Below are 16,234 nucleotides of genomic sequence, written 5' to 3' on the forward strand. Positions count from 1 at the left end.
GGAGGTAAAAAATAAAACCGTAATTACTACTGTAGAGAGCCAGCTTCAAAGAATCAAATTCAAACTCAAATACTTTTAGGCTCCTCCCTCTTAGGAGGGCTCGCAGGAAACAGGCCTAGCAGGTGAGAAAGGTCTAAACACTTCACCCTTCTGATACAAAACAGCTTTCTCTTCTAGGTTTTTAAAAAAAAGAAAGAAAGTGAAACTAACCAGACGGGTTTTATTATCCAAGTTTAGTCAACGGAAGAACAAACTCATGGAAACAAAATGCAAAAAAATAAATAAATAAATCGGGGGAAGGGAGGTGAAAAGTGGTTTCTGGCTGTCAACTGCTCCTGGAGTTTTGTTAAGTGCTTAGTATGTCTACCTCGCTTTCCTGGTTCATAACCTTGTCTTTAAACCTACATTCGATCGGGCGCTTAGGCTGTTTCATCCCACGGCTAAACAGGAACTGGTCTCACCTCGGAATAAACTCTTAACCTGCCAGGGGTGAAACCTTGACCTTATGTTTACCAAGATGGCTGCTTCTAGTCAACAACTCAGAAATGCTAACTGCGGGGAGCCCCCCAAACTTCTCCTAGGTCCTCCTAGGGACTTCTTGAACACAGTCGGTGAAGCAGAATTTAACCATAAAAGTTAAAAGTCGAGGTGGGGAGCCTTTGGCATTGCTCTCCAGAAGCACATCGCCAGTGTAAACAATTCTCTGCTGAGGGAGCCACTTTGTCACTGAAGTTTACTTGGCTCCTTGACTTTGCCATGTTGGGTCTGGGACAGGAGACACTCGGCTCCTTGGGTTACAGGAAGCTTCTGGAAAAGCGACTCGCGGGGTGAGGTGGATGGGGAAAGGCCCGGGACTGGGATTTAACTGCATTCTTTCCGCTTTATTCAGTGCAGTCTGGGGTGGGCGTGGCTTCCATACTTAACAAGTTTCTATTGTTCTTTTCCCACCCCACCTCCAGACTGCGGGGTTTGGAGGGCTTACGGCCTGGGGAGCATTCCTTCTCGGGGGTCAGGGGGGATTAGCTCCCTCCCGTTTATCTCGAAAACTAACTGCCTTAGGAAGCCGACTGCAGGCTTCCAGTCGGCAGAGGGGTGGAGTTAGAAGTCACTGGTTTTCTTAAAGGGCCCGTGTCAGGCTAAGCTTGAGAACGCCTTGGTCTTCCTTAGGGGAACTACATTTTGACATGGTATCTGTAGTTAATAATCGGTTTGAGAAGATATTAGAAAAAAATTTCATCTTCTGAAGCTTCCCTGCTGATACAGATGAGGATAAATTGGAGGATCCCCCGCCCCCCCCCGTTCTGGTTTTTATTGTTACTGCAAAACAGAAGCACATCTAATTTTCTACTTCTTGTAGAGCTGATTCCCCTCATAAACAGACGATTTGTCACGACGCTGGTTCTGTAATAGCATTACAATGGAAACACCAGATACAAAACGGATCGGATCAGTATAAAACTCCTCTGCTTTCCAGGGGAAATGAATCAGAGGGTAGATGCTAGGCTGAGTTCCCTGGAGGAAGACGGAGCAAAGGAAGATTAGCACCTCTAAGGCAGAAATAATGGAATCGGCTTCACCCTGAGCTTAAGTCACAGGGTTTATGGGTAAAATAAAGGGTGCCTTGCTGTTGAGGCGCGAGGGGACACCTAAATCTTTGTTTCTCAAATACAACTTTTGCCTTTTTGATTTGCTGGGTACCCTTTAAACCTTCATGTTCTCAATGAAGACATAAAAATGGTGGAGTAAATCCTAGGAGATTTTTGTTGCTTAGTTGTAACGACCGTGCGTGTGTGTGTGTGTGTGTGTGTGTGTGTGTGTGTGTGTGTGTGTAATATGTCGTCATACATCATTGGTTCCTTCACTAGAGGATCCACACAACTTCACTCAAACTCTCAGTGATTTGGTGGATCCAGAACGCACTGCTAGAGCCTTGAAAAGACTTGAAGTGGACCAAACGTAGGCTGGCTAGAGGAATGCGTTCCCGTGAGGCAGTCCATTCAAGAAAGATAGTCCACACCATTTAGAGCCTGTGTCCGGCTCCTGGGCCCGAGTACTGGCTGCATCTGTAATGGGATCCGATGCCCTCTTCTGGTGTGTCTGAAGACAGCGACAGTGTACTCATATAAATAAATGAATATTTTCTTTAAAAAGAGAGTTGTTCTGTGTATCAGCACGCCCCTGTTCTGCCTGTTCCTTGTCAACTAAAAATGTCTCCAGAGGTAGCCAGGACTACCTTCCCCCAACCGCACACCCACTGCAAAAACAGTTGTTCTACTAGAGATAGAAGAAGAAACCCCCGAAATGGTGGAAGTGATGTCATTAAGCACTTCCGGCTAGATATGCTCAGCAGGTATTAAGTCATACAAGTGGAATTCAGCTAAGGGAGCACTGACTCCAGAATACCCCAAGGGATACGTAGGGTGCTAACCTAGCCTGATAGATAAGGAAATTTTAGCATGCCAGGATGTAAACGTTTCTGCACCAGGGTTGACCTCCACTTAGTCTCCACTCCTATAACCAAAGGAGATAACCCTGACTCACCAGCCATTAGGCCCATCCCCATAGCAAAGCACATACCTCCAAGAGTCAGCTCAAGGGGTCAGCACAGGGTCACAGCTACCATTAAGCCCACTCTGCCATTAAGTCCCCTGTGATCTTATCAGGAAAAGCGTAATTCTGCCAAGTGGGCAAGATGACCCTGGCAAACAACTGTTGGGAAAAGAACCACGTTGGTGTCCTTAAGAAATAATTCTGGCAGCACCTTTGCTGTGTAAATAAATCTCCCATCTGCCCAAGTGGCCAGAAGTGCTTACTGCTGTCGTTTTTCAACTGTCGGAAGTGTACACTGGGGCTGGATGATGATATTTATGCGATGTATCTGCCTGAAGAGTATGTGAAGTGGGTGAAACCTTCTCTTCACGGTTGTCTCCTCTTTGGGCCAGACAAACTTGATAAACAACCGTTTTTTACTAATATCTAAGTGTGCCAAGTGACTGCCCCTTGGAAGGCACATTCAATCTAGAACAGTAGAGGAACAAGAAGATTACTACTTGGGATGCTTTTAAACCGGCAACCCATTAATGCCATAATGCAGAGTCACTAAGGACTGTTTTCTCCCTATTTTGTAGCAAGCGTCAACTGCCCTGGGAGTCTGTCCCTAAGCAGACGTATAGACTCCTTCCTGTCTCTGTCCACAGTCACTTAGCTTCGTCAGCTCTTCTCGATGGCTTTGCTTATGGTAAGGTGACCTTGAACATGCAACATCCCACCTTCGAAGGAGACCATGACTAGAAAATGGGTCAGACATCTCTCTCCTCACCCCTCTTTTGTGTTTGCCTGTTTCACTGAAGCATACTTAGGGTTTTACTGCTGTGGACAGACATCATGACCGTGACCCACATAAGTCTTATAAAAGACAACATTTAATAGGAGCTGGCTTACAGGTTCAGAGGTTCAGTCCGTTATCATTAAGGCAGGAACATGGCAGCATCCAGGCAGGCAGGGTGCAGGAGGAGCTGAGATTTCTACATCTTCATCTGAAGGCTGCTAGTGAAAGACTGACTTCCAGGCAGCTAGGGTGAGGGTCTTAAAAGCCCATGCCCACAGTAACACACCCACTCCAACAAGGCCACGCCCACTCCAACAAGGCCACACCCACTCTGACCAGGCCACACCTGCTCCAACACCTTCGAAGACTGCCACTCCCTGGGCTGAGCATATACAAACCACAACACACCATACATACATACACAAGTAATGCATTCATCATAAACACCATTTATTTCACAAAGCATTGGTTTACTAGGATGAAAAGCATTTTAATGGATGGCGGTCTGAAGCAGTAGTACATTGCAGATTAAAGGAAACGAGAGGGAGTCCATGAGGCAGATCTGCAGGAACTACTTAGGTGTGAGGTACCTGGAGATGTGGCAGCCTGGACATATAGAAGGTAGCCCACCCAGAACTACTAGCCAAACAATATTCTGTGTATCCTAATTGCCACACAGCAAAGCTCAAAAGAAAGGAAGGAAGCCGGGTGCTTGGGAGGCAGAGGCAGGCTGCTCTCTGTGAGTTGGAGGTCAGCCTGGTCTACACAGTGAGTCTTGGGAGAGCCAGGGCTATACAGTGAGACTGTGTCTCCAAAAGAAAAAAAAAAATAGATAAGTAGCAAACAAAAGCCAGACTCAGACTCGTCTGTGTAATTGCACATACATATAGTTAAATTAAACCCGGGGCCTGTAGGGAGAGATTTGTTAGGCTGTCTCTACTCCCGGAAATTTGTCCTGCAGGGGACTGGCTAGAAGCGGTATCTAGAAAATCCTGCTTAAATCTCTGTCAGCATGCATAAGGGCATAAAAGGAGAGCTGTTTGGTTAATCTGTGGTGTCCGCCAGGAGTCAGACTGAATGATTCTGTGGGAGAGAAAGAAGTGACTGGAGGGTCATGACAGGTCCACTCTTCTTTATCTGGACACCCAAGTGTAGCCATTCAGCAACTGGTGTTTAGATGTGTGCTTGGGATGACGTATGTTCCTGTATAAATGTTCTATTTCAGTAAAATACAAGGCGACAGACATTGAAGAGGGACAGAATTGAATGAGAGTGGTCAGCCTGGGGCCTGGGAGCCACTGAGTTTGTTTAGGCATAATGTCATTGTGTGCTGTGTAAAGATTACCCTTGTAGTATTCAAATGCTGATTTTTTTTCTGTCCCCATGTCTGTCTGCCATCAGGACATGGCCTCCTAATGCTTATGCTAAGTGTCTCCTGCCTCTATGTCATGTAAACGTTGCTCCCAATTTATTCTCAGATTTGTCAATAAAAGATGATCAGCCACTGGCTAAACAGAGAAGAGACTAGGGCTGGATTTCTGATCCCAGCCAGGGGAGGGGGAGAGAGGATTTGCCATGAGGAAAGTGTCTGGGAGACACCATGGGAACACACCTGGAGCAGAGGCAGCCAGAGCGGTACTAAAATGCAAGTTATCTCCGGGATTTTGGCGTTGAGGATTAGAATAGATTAATAACTGCTCAGCTATTTTGCCATAAAGCTTGATTAAATGGATTTTATAGTCTCTGTCACATTTATTTGGGATCTCATCAGGATAGAGAGAAAAAAATCATCACTTAAAATTTTACTTACGAGTTTGTCGTTGTTTAATATCTTTGGAGAAGTTTTTCCTGTGGACTAACGTCTGTGAAGGACCAGAGTCCACAGCACAGTCTCCAAGACAGCTCTGTGTCCCGCAGAGTAGCTTCGAGACTCCAGACAATGGATGCCCACAGGTATCAGATTTCATCAATTTTAAAAGGGTAAATCCCACTCTGTGTAAAATATGACAATAAAAAAATCAACTTGTTTAAAAAATATATAGGTGGCACTGTCTTCTGGATCTCCTTGGGATACCCCGAAAAAATAGGCATAGGAGACAGGATACATTCTGAAAGCACCCAAGTTCACCATGAAGACTCAATTACAATGAGAAACCACACAATCCTCTCTGAGCAAACCCCCCACAGGCCTAGAAGAGCTGGATGGTATGAGCTTCTGTCAACAGGAATATCGGAAAGAATTAAGTTGTATAAAATGGTTTAAAATAATCACAGCTATGTGGAAACCATAGAGAGAAAAGCTGCCAAACATAAAAAACAATTACAGATGAGGAAGAATAGCAAACAAACAAAAAAACACCCTGCAGTTAGTTTGATAGGAGTTCCTGGACTGCGTAGCAAGACTCTGCAACTCAACGGATCAATCAATCAATCAATTTTAAGCCATTGCCCAAAGACCAGAAATGCACCTGTAGTTTTTTTTTTTAAGAGATTTATTCATAGTATTTATATGAGTACACTGTAGCTGTCTTCATGCACACCAGAAGAGGACATCAGATCCCATTACAGATGGTTGTGAGCCACCATGTGGTTGCTGGGATTTGAACTCAGGACCTCTGGAAGAGCAGTCAGTGCTCTTAACCACTGAGCCATCTCTCCAGCCCCCTATTTTTTTTTTCTGTAAACTTAGGTTTATTTAGATTTCTGTAGCTAAGACCATATACACCAGAGGAACTGTGGGACAAGATGCTTGTGAATTTTTCACTTAGGCAAGATTATTCCAAGCATCAGGGGTCAGATATGGGTCTCGTCTAATCAAGAATTGGAGGACGTTTGGAAATTGAATGTCCTGATAAGTTTTGACTAAGCAGTAAATATAGCCAAGGTGTTGTCTGACCTATAGTTGAAAAAGGAAATGGCAGATCTGTCACATTTGTCAACAGAGGTTTTTCCGTCTTGTGTAGCTGGCCATAGTCCTTGTGCTTTCTTCCAACCACCAGCATGGGATGGGTTTATCCATGCCAGTTTTTATTCTGCTGGGATGGTTGTCGTGTTCTAGATGGATGCATATTGGCTTAGCTACAGCAGACACCAGAACACCCATGCAGTTCATCTGTTTGCTTGGTTTTAAGGTGTATGTGTGTTCGGTCTGCCTGTTAAGTCTGTGCACCCTGTATGTGCAGTGTCTGCCACGGCCAGAAGAGGGCATCAGACCCTTTGGAACTCGAGTTACAGATGGTTGTGAGCCGTGCCATAGGTGTGCTGAGAGTCAATTCCAGGTCCTGTGGAGGAGCAGTCAGTGCTCTTAACCACTGAGCCATCTCTCCAACCTTAATCCAGTTGTTTTTGTTTTGTGTTTTTTGTTTTTGTTTTTGCTAAGGAGCTAAAGTTTAAAGCTCTCAGGAGCTGAGTAAGTCATCAGAATAAACCTGAGGAGAGGGTTTGCAAAGAGGAAAGAAGAGGGAACACCTTAAAATGCTGTACAGAGAGATCCAGAGATTAAAAACAAAAAACAAAATAAACAAACAAACACCCATGAGCAGATGAGATACATTTAAGGGACAGGACCAATGTAAACTGGAGAACAAAGAGAGAATACAGAGAAGCAGTATTGAAAGTGGGAATGGGGGCGGTGGGGGGGGGCTGGAGAGATGGCTCAGTGGTTAAGAGCACTGACTGCTCATCCAGAGGTCCTGAGTTCGAATCCCAGCAACCACATGGTGGCTCACAACCATGTGTAATGAGATCTGATGCCCTCTTCTGGTGGGTCTGAAGAGAGCTACAGTGTACTCATATACAAAATAAAATAAATAAATCTTTAAAAAAAAAAAAAAGCTGAAAAGCCTACCCAGCTCAGAGGCTGGAGGCTAGAAAAACATTTGAGAGAGAGAGAGTAGGAATGGCTGGAGAACTTTTCAGAACTCTGAAAATGTTGTTATTCAGGAGGTAGAAGGATGAACTGTGATGGATCAGAATGTTTCCCAGAGGCCTTTTAGCCAAAATGTAAAGAGTAATCGCAAACAAATAAAAACAGTATTACAGGACACCAGACAGAGATGAACTCTGGCTACAGAAATGTAAACGAAAGATGACAGGTAAGGTCCATTTAAATCTCGATAATCATAGAAACGAACTGTTAAAGGGAGTTTAAAATGAGCGCAATATACAAAAGGATGGAGGGAAGGAGGGGGTTAGTGTTCTCAAGAGTGTCAGGCACATGAAGTCCAGAGTGAACATGTATTGTCACAAGCATGGTCGTGTCAAGGACCACTATGCCCAGATCGATCAGAATGGCAGTGCCTTCCTCTGGTCAATGTACCAATCACAGCTGCCTTCTATTGATAACTGTTGCCTCTACAGGGATCCCCTACCAAGGTTTGTTAATCTACCTCTTCTTTCCCCTGAATATATTGAATTCTCTGCGTTTTCTAGCTGCCTCTGGTGTGTCTCCGTCAGAGGACAAGGCCCACCTGAGCCTGGCTTTGCCACACATGTGTCTGTCATTTCTTCATTCCCTGTCACCCCAATAAGGTCAATCTCAAAGCCTTTGCAGGTCACCCCAGAAGCAGTTTTAACAAGAATGCAGTAGTGGAAATTATTCACTAGCATTAATTATTTTATTAAATAGTTTATATTAAAAACTTTAGAGAATTTTGAATATATATTTCCCAAAGAGACATATGACTTTATTTATTTATAATATTTGAGCTAGAGTATCTCTATGTAGACCTAGGTAGGCTACGGTTGTCCTAGAACACACTGTGTAGACCAAGCTGGCCCAGGGTCTCTCTATGTAGACCTGGTTGTCCTGGAACACACTGTATAGATTAGGCTGGTCTTGAACTCACAGAGCTCTACCTGCCTCTGCCTCCTGAATGGTAGGATCAAAGGTGTGTACTTCCACACCCATCTGCACATTTCTAATGGAAAACAATAACCTTGACTACCTGTTTCTTTCAGGGAAATACAAATGGAACCATAAGAGAGTCCTTCAAATAACTGAAAATAAAGACATAAGCTATTGGGGAGAATGTGGGGAAAAAATCTTTTATCATCTTCATACATTATTGGTTGGATTATGAAATTGGCAGCCACCTGGGAAAAGAATTGGCAACTTCTCAAGGTGTTCAACTCCTCAATCCTATTCCTAGTATACATCCGAGAGCGGTGAAACCATCCCTTCAAAACCTTACACTCAAATGTTCCTCACCTTGTTATTCAGAATCATCTCAGAATCATTACACAATCACCCTGAAGTTAAAATAACCCAAAGGCCAGTAAGATGCTGAATGGATTAATTAAATGCAGTGCCTCTGTGAGGAGATATTATTTAACCATTATAAGAAAGAAGGACTCATACCACAGAGCACATAAGCCTTGCAATGCTATGCTAAGAGGAAGACGCCAAACATGGAAGACGCCTTCACATGGCTTCAGTTGTGCAGCTGAAGAGATAGCTCAGCAGTAGTTCAGAACACCTACTGCTCTTGCAGAGGACCTGGGTTCAATTCCCATCATCCTCAATGGGAGGCTCACAACCATCTATAGCTCTAGTCCCAGGGGATCGGACACCTTCTTCTAGTCTCCTTAGGCACTGTGCATATATACATACACACGTACACACATACATACATGCAACACACTCATACATGTAAAATTAAATATGATTATTAGAAAAAGATTTCAATTATGTGAACTGTCCAGGTTTGGACACCCATATGAAAAGAAAGTAGATTTGTGCTGGACAGATGACTCAGAACACTGACTGCTCTTCCGGAGATCCTCAGTTCAAACCCAGCAACCACATGGTGGCTCACAACCATCTGTAATGAGATCTGATGCCCTCTTCTGATGTGTCTTAAGACAATTACAGTGTATTTCTTTGGAATAAATAAATAAACCTTTAAAGAAAAAGTAGATTTGTAGTTATCATAAACTGAGGGAGAAAGATAAGCTATAAAGCCAATGGATTTGTTCAAGGCTCTACAGGCAAGAAGGAGTGCTTCTTGTGTTGTTTTTAAGATGCATGCTTGCATATAATGAAACCCAGTGCATAAAGCCTCACAGACATCCCATCCGAATGTGTCACTCCTTTGTCTTCCTTCTGTGAAGATTAATCTTCACTACCTACTTGACTAGATTTAGAATCCACTAAGAGACAAACCTCTGGGTCTGTCTGTGAAGATTTTTAGCTGAGGTGAGATTTGCCCTGAATGCATTCCAAAACATGGGTCTCTAAATATAAAAAGAAGAAACAATCTGTGTGCACCTGTATTCTCTCTCTCTCTCTCTCTCTCTCTCTCTCTCTCTCTCTCTCTCTGTCTCTCTTCCCCCCACCCCCACATCACACTCTGGTTGCCAAGTTGTCCTTGACAAGGTCATTGTCATCTCTTCAAACTGCAAGCTAAAATTAACCCTTTGCCTTAGTTAGGGTTTCATTGCTGTGAAGAGACACCACGACCAAGACAACTCTTATAAAGGAAAACATTTCACTGGGGCTGACTTACAGTTCAGGGGTTCAGCTCATTATCATCATGGCAGGAAGCATGGCAGCACACAGAGTGACATGGTGCTGGTGAGGACAAAGCAGAATGTTCTACATCTTGATCTGCAAGCAGCAAGGAGACTGAGAGACTGGGCATAACTTGAACATATATAACTGCAAAGCCTGTCCCCACAGTGACACTTCCTCCAACAAGGTCACACCTCCTAATAATGCCACTCCCCAAGGGCCTATGGGAGCCAATTACATTCAAACTACCATAGCCTTCTTCAATCAAGTGGCTTTTGTTTGTTTTGTTTTATTCTTTGAGAGTTTCGTGTAGATGTATATCGTATCATTTAAATTTGATTCTTGTTAGGTATTTGGTCACAGCAACAGAAAAAGTATCTAATATATCAAATTGGTACCGGGTTAGACTAGCCATGCTTCGGTGAATGGTCTCACCCCCGTGAGTATATAGGTATCACAAATTAGAATCAGTAGACAGTTTAAAAATGAGGGTGGATGTGGATCTGAGGAGGGTAGGGGGAGTAATGAGAGTTAATATATTGTATACTTGTATGAAATTATCCGAAAATAATAAAAATATTATGTTTTTAAGAATTGGTACCAGGAGTGGGGCTGTTGCTGTGATAAATATAAACATCCGTTTTGTAGTGGGCCATTGGGATATTCCATGGGAAGTTTGGAGCTTCTGGATGGAGAAACCCCAGAGTTCTGTAAGCAGAGCTTAATGGGCCTTTTTATGGGGAATGGGGGAGACCAGAATGCTGAAAGTACTGCTGACTATAGGTTCTGATGATGTTTCAGAGGTTAACAGGACCATAAAGAACTTAGCCAGGGGGTTGGGGATTTAGCTCAGCGGTAGAGCACTTGCCTAGCAAGCGCAAGGCCCTGGGTTTGGTCCCCAGCTCTGAAAAAAAGAAAAAAAAAAAAAAAGAACTTAGCCAGAAGCCATTTTTGTAGCATTCTGGCAAAAGATGTTGCTGCCTTCTACTTATGTTCCAAAACTAAAAGTGAGGTTGTATTCAGAAGTTATGAGATCATTTCTTTGGCTGGGGAAATCTCGGCACAGCCTTCAGGATGTGGCATGGTTACTGTTCACTGCACTTGCTCAGATCTACGGCACAAGAGCAGGAGGGGTGAAGAAATGTGCTGTTGGGTAAGAAGAGTGTGAGAAACTCTACTGCAGTAGGCAAAAAGAGGGTGCAGAGGCGGTATCTACAATTGCTAAAAATATTAATGCCGTTAAAAAAGAAACATCATGCTCTTACTGGGCGGTCTTGAGAACAAGAGCCCAACAACGAAAGGTTAAAACTGTTGTTAAAATCTGAAAGTTTGTTTGAAAGGAAAGAGCCTGTGGGTGCTCTCGAAGGGTTTCTCTGCCCCAAAACAATTGTCTGGGGGGAGTCTTTTCTCTGATCTGGTCATCAAGCTGCACAAAGGAACTATGGCAGATGGGAGGCAGGTTGCATCCCAACCTGAGAACAGAATGTCTGTTTGTTTATTTGTTTACATCCCAAATGCTTCCCCTTCCCTCACAGAGGCCCTCCCCCAATCCCCTCTGAGAGGGTGGGACCCCCTCAGGTATTCCCTTTCTCTGGTACATCAAGTCTTTGCAGGTTTATGTGTATTCTCTCTGTCACTGAGGCCATACAAGGGAGCCCTGTTGGGGAATGGATTCCACAGTCAGGCTACAGCTTTAGGGGACAGTCCTCGCTCCAGTTGTTGGGGGACCCACATGGAGATTGAGCTGCAGATCTGCTACATATGTGGGGTGGGCCTAGGTCCAGCCTGTGCTAGCTCTTTGGTTGGTGATTTAGTCTCTGAGAGCCCCCAGGAGTCTAAGTTAGTTGACTCTGTTGGTCTTCGTATCCCCTTCAGGCCTTAAATCCTTCCCCCAACTCTTCGGTAAGAGTCCCCCAGATCTGTCCACTGTTTGGCTTTATGTGGCTTTTTTTTTTTCATGTCTGCCATTGCAACTGCAGTAGAAGCAAACATGGTTTGATATCGAGCATATGGAGTCCAAACCCAAGAATTTTCCAAAGAAGTTTATGTCGTCTGGAGACTTGCCTTCACTTTTTGCTCAGTTAAACTTTTCAGGTTGCTCATTGTGAACACTTTCTTCTTTTTTCCTTTCCTGATTTCCCTCTCTCTCTTCTTCATTTCAGTCCTTCTTTCTTTCTCTTTCTTCCTCGAGGACATCAATTTTAAAAGAAATTCTCTTTCAGATTTATTTATTTATATTGTATGTACATGAGTGCTCTGTCTGCATGTACACTGTCGCTGCCTTCAGACACACCAGAAGAGGACATCAGATCCCATGACAGATGGTTGCGAGCCACCATGTGGCTGCTGGGAACTGAACTCAGGACCTCTGGAAGAGCAGTCAGTGCTCTTAACCACCGAGCCATCTCTCCAGCCCTCTCAAAAGAAAATTCAGTAAAATTGGCTCATCACTCAAGAATCCCACCTCAGCCCATTGTTTTTTGTTTGTTTGTTTGTTTTGTTTTTTTGGAGCTGGGGACCGAACCCAGGGCCTTGCGCTTGCTACGCAAGCGCTCTACCACTGAGCTAGATCCCCAACCCCTAATCACAAATTTTTATAATGTCTTTGTTCTTATTTCACCCGGGGATTGGGGCTGGGAGAAGGGAGGGGATTAAAAGATATACTGGTTTATTTCCCAAGTCTTCAAGTTCTCAAAAGCAACTCTCAGCTGTGATTCCTTCCCTCTCTGGTTGAATGTGTGGGGCTCCTTCCGGTTCTTTCCCTCCCACCTCTTGAGTTTTCCCGTATACAAGGGCATCTTCATCATTTCATTTGCCTCGGCCTTGAAGCAGGTCTTTCTGTCACTGACTATTTCCCGGTGCCAGGATTACATATTCATCCTTTCTGGTCCTTCGCTGACCTAACCGCCTGGTTTTCTTTGCACATGTTCATCCTTCCAAATCCTTTGGGTTACAGCAGCTCACGCCCGTTGCGAGTTAATTCCTTACGACAAGAGTATGCCACCTGGAGTCAGGTAACTTTGATTTCAGTTTCAACTCTACCTACCTCTTGCCTCAGGTCTGAAATAAAGCAATTTAATAGCAAACAAAGTCAGTTGCTCTCAACAGTAGTTTTATCTTCTGGGTGACATTTGACATCGTTCGGAAGGTTTCTGGTAGTCATAACTGGGGCTTGTTAGAGTCAGGGCCTCTGCCAAACATCTGACCATGCTCTCCACAGCTCCTCACAAAGGAAAAGTTGTCTATCCCCAAGTGGGGAGAGGGCCGAGGTGGAGGAGCACATTTTTTTGGTCTTCTCAGCAAACTCACCTTGTGAATTAATCCTACCCCTGTGAATACAGATTCTTCTTACCTCTTGGGTTACATGGATCTGATCACCATGCCATGTAACCTTCACTCAAACTATTAATCAAGTGGGGGTGGGGGGTGCAGACTGCTAGAGTCCTCTATTAGGTCAATGCCGGGATAATGTGGGTAGCCACCAAGCCGGGGCCATGACTGGAATCTGCTGACTTTCAAATGCCATCTTCACTGACAACCTATTGTGTGGCTGGGGGAATGTTATTTGATAAACATGTGTCTTGGCTTCCCCAGCTGTTAAAATGAGTCAGCGCTATGGAGTTAACCCTATAAGGTTTAGTGGGACACTTAGAGCCCTGGCACTCGGGAGCTAGAGGCAGAAGGGTCACAAGGTTGAGATTAGCCTGGGTGACATAGCAAGTCCACTGTCGATACACAATGAGACCTTGTCTAAAAAAACCAAGGCTGGGGCCGGTGGGTTGGCCAAGCAGGAACAGGTGCTATCAACCTGCCGATTTGCATCTGCAATGCACAAAACTCAAGTTGTGGAAGGGAGAAAGAAACCACGTTATTCTCTGACCTCCATATGCACGCCCACACATGAATGCATAATAAACGTGTAGGATGAGTGGGGATTTTGCTTGTTTTTAAGAAAGGAAGACAGAAGGGGTTGGGGATTTAGCTCAGTGGTAGAGCTCTTGATTAGCAAGCGCAAGGCCCTGGGTTCCGTCCCCAGCTCCGAAAAAAAAAAAAAAGAAAGGAAGACAGAGGCAGTGGTCGAGCCACGTATCTCGTTCAATCTTCAATGCTAAACAGAGAGGTTCAAAGCAGTAACTTTGACTATAAGTATCAAAGCCCAGTGATTAGCCCATAGGAAATGGTATTAAACAATATTCTGTATGTATTCTATAGTTATACTACCTTAAGGACTTACATGTGCATGCATTCCCTAATATAGCCCAGGCATAGCATGAATCTTCTGCGGCAAGACATTAACTCCCAGAAAGTGCTGAGACCCCAGAGGATGCTGGGAAAAGACAACATGGCTCCTTCTGCAGTTCTGCCTCCTCATAGCCCAGGCCACTTGCCTTTTCCTGAGTATCGGGCCTAGAAAACAATGGGTCCACAGATGAATGTGTGTACATGTGAATAAACTCAGGGTTTATATCCAACTTCTGAGAGTCATCGAAGTCACAATGTACAGTCAGATGCGGCTGGCCTCTGGCAGCTCAAGATTGCTGGCACCCAACCTCTGAGATGTCAGTGGGTCCTGGGAACATCTGAAGCCTTCAAGAATGGTGGAGGGGAAGTTGTGACTCTGTGTCATGCTCTCCCTGAAAAGCACACGTTTTATTTTGCTTCATTTATGATACATGTGCATGACCAAAAAAGCATAGCTTTTAATTTCAAAGCACGCAACTTCAACATCCTTAAGTACTTGCATGGCTTCTTCTTCATTTGCTGAAATTATATTAAGGCCAGCCAGTGGGGATGCACAACTTTGATCCCAGCACTTGGGAGGCAGAGGCAGGCAGATCTCTGACTTGGAGGCCAGCCTGCTCTGTGAATTGAGCTATACAGAGCAATCCTTGTCTTGAAAACCCAAAATAAATTAACAAACGAACCATTTGTTGAACTCTAAGACACCGCGCTGCAAATCCATAGTAGTTGCTTTTCTTTTGCGGTGATAAAACACCAAAACCAAAGGCAACTTCCGGGAGAAAGGGTTTTTATTTTGGGGGTTGTGGTTACTGGGTGAGAAGCCGTGTGGGTGGGGGAGGCAAAGCAGCAAGTGGGAGGCATGATGGTCAGAGCAGGCCTCCAAGAGACTGTCATTGCAAACTCAAAGCAAAGAGAGCAAAATGGAGGTTGAACAAGTCTCTAATGTCTTAAAGCTGCCCCACCCCCAGTGACATACTTCCTGCAGCGAGGCAGAAATACCTCCCCAAATTGTGCTACCTACTGGGGACCAGCTCTTCAACTAACCAAGTCTATGAAGCAACATTTCCCATTTATACTGCTACAAACACCAAGAGTAAAATTCAAAAGCCCTGCAAATGGAGATTTGCAGCGGGATCGAAGGTTCGCTCTTTGAACACGTGCATACTAGCATGCAGACTACCTGTATACAATGAAACCGCACTGTTCATCTCAGGGAAACAGCTGGCTAGCCTTCTCCCACTGGGTAGCTTCACCTAGTTATGTAGGGGGGTTGGTTTGGTGTTGCTTACATTAAAGTGCTCCGTATTCAAACTCTGTACCCCAAGATCTGGATCTTGGATCCTCGCGTATACGTATACCAGCCTTAGTTGCTTAAACCTTGCTCCCCAATTTAAAACTACTGGTTAAGTAAAACTGGCGACAGTCAGTTACTAGAGGGAATAGAGAGGTGGCGTTTGAGTTACCAGGCTGAGGGTCGCAGGTAAGGAACAACTCGCCCTTGCGAAAGGAGGAGCGCAAAGGTGGGCGGGGCTCAGAAAGCAGGCACTTCCCCGCTGGTTTGCTAATTCCGCTGGTTGGTCTGACTTCCTGTGAATTCATTTCCATAGAGAAAAGTGGGCAGGCCAGGGGTGAGGTGGAGACGTATAAGCTATTTATTCTTAGCAGCCAAGTTTTAGGAAACTCAAGGGTAGAGGAACACATTTGCCACATGTCTAGTCAGCAGAGGCAGGTTTTAGGAAACCATGGGTGAAGACCTGAGGGAAGAGAGAGAAGAGCACCCGGAAGAGTAGCCAAGACCTGAAGAATAGCCAGGACCTGAGGCTATTGATCCTAAGGCTGTGGAGAAACAGCGACTGAAAAAAGGCGGGAAGGCGACAGTTGTGAGATGCAAAGCAGGGAGGAGGAAGAACATTTGCATACCAGAAAAGGGTCTGGTGTTAAACTTGAGCAAGAGACAGGCAGCTGCTGGAGTTGGAAGACCAGGATATTAGTCAAACGAAAACAGTCACATATCAATAACTACTAAGGCTGCGAGGAGAAGGGGTGTGTGTGTGTGTGTGTGTGTGTGTGTGTGTGTTTTTAAAGATTTATTCATTTATTATATATAAGTACACTGTAGCTGTCTTCAGACACACCAGAAGAGGGCATCAGAT

The sequence above is a fragment of the Rattus norvegicus genome, chromosome 20 (genome assembly GCF_036323735.1).
Source record: "Rattus norvegicus strain BN/NHsdMcwi chromosome 20, GRCr8, whole genome shotgun sequence".
Taxonomy (NCBI): Eukaryota; Metazoa; Chordata; class Mammalia; order Rodentia; family Muridae; genus Rattus; species Rattus norvegicus.